At 49.4% G+C, this 5,167-nt stretch overlaps 1 long non-coding RNA gene across 1 annotated transcript; it reads left to right on the top strand.

Moving 5' to 3' along the window:
- The first annotated feature begins 1,021 nt into the window (after positions 1-1,021).
- LOC134393544 (uncharacterized) lies at positions 1,022-4,342 on the top strand. Its single transcript, XR_010025088.1, has 3 exons — positions 1,022-1,085; positions 1,506-1,613; positions 4,258-4,342. It is a non-coding gene; the product is annotated as an uncharacterized LOC134393544 (long non-coding RNA).
- The last annotated feature ends 825 nt before the right edge of the window (positions 4,343-5,167 follow it).

A 5,167-nucleotide genomic window follows, 5' to 3' on the forward strand; every position in this document is an offset into this window, starting at 1 on the left:
CTTAAGTCCTTGCTGGAAGAGTGTCAATAAATAATTGAGGATGAAAGACAAATGGCAAGATTCTGGTATTTGACCATCTTTTGAAGCAAAGTTCTGAAATCTTTGCCACTTTGCCGCATAAGCCTTTCTTGTGGAAGGCTTTAGTGCTGCTAATATAATGTGGTCCACAGTCAAAACTCTGATCCCAGAGGAGGAGTGGCTGTTATCCTCCATGCAGTCAACTTGAGGGTCGACAGATCTGCGTGTCGAACCTTGCCCTGGTGTCGAGACAGGAGCTTCGGTGTCGACGGGAGCCTGATGTAATTCCCCTTCGATAACCGAAGAACGTGAGAGAACCACGTCTGTCGAGGCCACCACGGCGTGATCAGGATGCAGTTGGAGTTGTCCCTCTGGATCTTGGCTAGCACCCTTGTCAATAGTGGGAAGGGAGGAAACATGTACAGGAGATTTCTTCTCCAAGTCCTTGTGAAGGCGTCTCCTAGAGAGTGCTTTCCTCTTCCTGCCCTGCTGCAATACTTGGCGCAAATTGCGTTGTCTTCGGTAGCGAAGACATCGACAGAAGGGTGGCCCCAGTATAGAAAAAGGCTTTCCCGCACCTCGGCGTCGAGTTCCCACTCGTGGTCGACAGGGAAGGACCTGCTGAGGGAGTCCGCAATAACGTTGTCCTTGCCGGCTACATGAATCGCCGTCAGGTAAGTCCTTCTCTTTATGCACCAGTTCCATATCCTGAGTGCAGACCGGTTCAGAGGGTGTGATCTTGTTCCACCCTGCCTGTTGATGTATGCCACCACGGTAGTATTGTCCGTCGCGATCAAGACATTCTTGCCCTCGATCAACTGTGCAAATGCTCTTATTGCATTTTCTACAGCCATGAGTTCGAGGTGATTGATGTGCTGTTCTCTCTGGGCTCGAGGCCAACGACCTTGAGCAGTAAGGGAGTTGCAATGAGCTCCCCATCCTTCTAAAGATGCATCCGTCGTGATCGTTACCGAAGGCGCCTGTTGTTGGAATGGAACGCCTTCGAGAAGAGTCGACATCGAGAACCACCATTTCAGCGATGCCCTGACTTGCTTCGGTAACGAAAGGTAAGTTCGTCGAGCATTGAGCCTGAGATCGAAAGTTCTTAAAAACCAGGCCTGCAATACCCTCATTCTGAGTCTTGCAAACCTGATGACCGCCGTAGTGGCTGCCATCAGGCCTAATAGTCTCTGAACTGTCCAAGCCGATACCTTCCGCCGGCTCTCGATGTCGATGGCTAACTGCTGCAAAGTGTTCGCCCTGGTTGAAGGTAAGTATGCTCTTCCGTCTCGAGAGGATAGGGTTACTCCTATGAAGTCCAACCTCTGCTGTGGGGTCAAAATGGACTTTTCGTGGTTCACCCAAAGCCCCAACGAGTCCAATAGGTTGAGGGTGGTTAGTATATCCGACTGGAGCGCCTCGCTGTTGTCTGCTACGAGGAGCCAATCGTCCAGGTATGGATAAACGTAAATGCCTTTCTGCCTTAGGTGGGCGCATACCACCGCCATGACTTTGGTGAAGACCCTCGGCGCCGTGGCCAACCCGAACGGAAGAACGGTGAATTGGTACTGGGATGTACCGATCGAAAACCGAAGGTAAGCTTGATGCGACTTCCTGATGGAGATATGGAAGTACGCATCCTTCAGATCCACCACTGCGAACCAAACGCCTTTTTGTAGAAGCTGTAGAATTGAAGCGACCGTTGTCATACGGAACTTCCTCGGGGTGATGAACTTGTTCAGTTGTCTTAAGTCCATGATCGGTCGAAGACCTCCATCTTTTTTCGGGACCGTGAAGTAACGAGAGAAAAATCCTTGATTGAGTTCCTTTGCGGGTACAGGAGAGATGGCTCCCTTCGATAGCAAGGTCTGTACCTCGAGCAGCAGAGGAGAGGATGGAGTCGTTACTTTCACGCCGGAAAAAGGAGGAAGGGCATCGAGCTCGATGGCATAGCCCGAGTTGATGATAGTGAGCACCCAGGAGTCTGTTGTAATTGACTCCCATAGATGGTAACGGGGTGCTAGGCGGTTCGCAAAAGGGGGTGGATCTGGGGCCGAAGAGTCAAACACGCTGCTTTTTAGAAAAGTCAGGTTGCCTCTTGTCTTGTTGATATCGGCCCTGGTATGGCCTCTTCCTTTGCAACTGCTGTTGCTGCTGCCGAGGTTGAGGCTGGTACTGAGGCCGGTACTGCTGGTGCTGTTGCAATGACGGTCTCATCCATCTCTTTGGCTTGTACTGAGGTGGAGGAGCAGTGAATCCCATCTTCTTAGCCGTTGTTCTGGCTTTGTAGATGGAATCCAGTGTTTCATCGGTGTTAGAATGAAAAAGTCCCTCGCCATCGAATGGCATACTTTCTATCCTCCACTTGGTCTCATGGCTCAGATTAGCCGATCTGAGCCACGCGTGTCTCCTTAGAGATATTGCGCCCATCATGGACTTCGAATGGCAGTCCACTTGGTGTCGAGCCGTGGATAACTGCTGCCTGGCGATGGCTGAAGCCTCATTTTGAAACACCCTCGCCAGTTCCTTCTTGTCCTCCGGAAGGTGTTCGCATAATGAACCCATCTTTTCCCATAAGAAAAGCTGGTACCTCGCCATCGTTGCTTCGTATGATGACGCTCTAATGCCTAGGGAAGAAGAGGAATAAATCCTTCTGCCAGTCTGGTCTAATTTCCTCCCTTCCCTATCCACCGGCGCCGAATGTGCCTTTTGAGATTGTCCTTGGGCTGACTCAACCACTATGGAGTTAGGCTTTGGATGTTGAACCAAAAATTTTGCGCCTTCCTCCTGGACTCGATAAAGAGTCTCTAATCTCTTAGATGTAGCCTGAGTCACAGCAGGTGTCTTCCAAGACTCTTGGGCAGTTTGCTTTAATGCATGTGGAATGGGGATAGCCAGTCTTTGATTGGTAGTAGTTTGGAACACATCATAAATGGGATCCACAACCGATTCATCCGTTTGATGGATATCTAGTCCTAATGCCTGTGACATCCTAAGCATATGGTCAGAGAACCTGACCATATCGTCCGACGGAGAGGAAGGGTCGTTCTCGTGAACCTCATCCTCCGGCGAGGGCATCGTTGGAGTTGCAGACACCCTCGATTCCGAGTCTGACGGGTAGTCTTGCTCAGGAGAAGACACCGTAACCACTTGTAACTGAAGTTGGTCTGTTGGTACCGTGGGAACTGCCTCGGTCGATGCCGAAGGTTGCATACGGTGTCGAGGAGTAGACACCCTCGATGTCTGATGGTCAGGCGATGCAGGTAATGGCAATCGGCACATCCTTGTCATAGGTGGTGGTTGCGCATAGTAACCTTCCCGGGGACTCTGTCGATCCGGAAAGTAGCGCTGGGGACGATATCGGTCCCATTCATAGTCTTCATATCTTGGCTGAGGATCGGAGTATCTAGAAGCTCCGTCCCATTCACGACGAGGTGTAAGTCTTGGAGATGGTTGTAGTGGGATTAATCCCTGCAACGTTTGAGGCCTTGTAGGCTGTTGGAAAGAAGCCGCTGACGCGGAATCTCTTAGTTCGCCCTCCGAAAGGCTGAGTGGGCGTGTCGGTACCGTGGCCATCGGTACCGACTGAGATCTCGATGCCGAGGGAGGCCTCGACATCGACGCGGTCGGAGCAATGGGAGGCGTGGAATGACTCCTAACCGGCTCCGCCGCTCGAGGTGACGCTAAGGTGGATTTTTCAGCGTCCCTTTTTTTCTTCTTCTTCTTCTTCTTCTCCAGCTCCGAAGAAGGTTTAGGAGTTCTGGCTTTCTTTGAAATCTTCTTAGCCATAGAACTCGTCAAAGACCGGCCAGGCGTGAGGGGTATCTGTGCCCTATGAGCTCTGGCTTGCACCTCAGTGCCGCGGTCTGCTGGTTTGTCGATAACGGGCTTACGGATTGCCGTCTTTTCAGTAACGGACTTACCAACTGCCGTTTTTTCCATACTGGGAGCCTCAGTAGCCTTGAGAGCTTTTTCCCACAATATAGAGCGAAGTCTATCGGCTCTATGTTTCCTTGTTTGTTTCGTAAACGACATACAGTGGTGGCAGGCCTCCACAACGTGTCCTTCTCCCAAACAAACGAGACAAAGAGAGTGTCCGTCCGTCGGCGGAAGTTTCGCCCCACACCTTACACACTTCCTAAATGGGGCTTTCGTTGCCATACGGGCCTCAGGCGACCGAAGTCGCTGAGGGAAAAACTATCTACAATTAAATTTTTTTTTTTTTTTTTTTATATATAGATAAGAAAGAAGTAAGAAGAATTAGGAAAGATTGAAGAATGAACAGGTTTAAAGAAAAGATTAAGTAAGTTAACTAGAAAAACGCTAGAGGTTCGGTTAAGCTGGTCTATGCACAACGGCGGACGACGAAGAACTGAGGTAAGGGCGGGAACCCCATGGACATGCGCGGTAGCGTGGGGGGAGGGGTTCCCGCCAAAAACGTTCCACTCAGCTATAGTAGGTTCCGGTCTGGTCTCTGCGCAGGCGCAAAGCCCATATGTGTGATGCATAGAGACCACGAAGAAGAACCAGCAGATCTGTAGTTTATGAACTTGAAGATGCACAGCTTTGCATGATCAAAGGAATGGAAGAGCGATCCTATGATCCTTTGCTCTGGTGGACTATGGGGGAAATGATTTAAGGGAGGAATTTTTTAAAAATGATAAAAAAAAATCAAGGGATGATCCAATCTGATTCAAACTGGGCATGCTGAAAGCCCTCCTGAAGACCTATCACTGTGCCAATTTGGATCTCTTTTATCTTTAAAAATGAGGGCACTGCTGGCAAAGAGGGTGCAATTTCCACATTTCTTTTAAGGTGAAAATGCCTACACAGGAGTAAGAACATAGATTTCAATTGGACCTCTTCTTGCTCCAAAGGGACTACTTATAACCTACATGCAAATTTAATTCACAGATTAATTGATTAATCAATTAAAATTCCCTTTTACTGGAGAAAAGACACGCCCCTCTCTTTCATCAGCAATACTGCCCCTTGAAAACACGGCCACAGAAGATCAGATTGAAAATGATAGATGAAAATACACGTTGAAGTTTGAGCAGTGTGTTTTCACATTACTGGAACAACCAGACTTTCCGCATGCCAAAATGCGTCGCTAAGAGGGGGGAACAACCGCAATCACAGCAGGACA

The sequence above is a fragment of the Elgaria multicarinata genome, chromosome 2 (genome assembly GCF_023053635.1).
Source record: "Elgaria multicarinata webbii isolate HBS135686 ecotype San Diego chromosome 2, rElgMul1.1.pri, whole genome shotgun sequence".
NCBI lineage: Eukaryota > Metazoa > Chordata > Lepidosauria > Squamata > Anguidae > Elgaria > Elgaria multicarinata.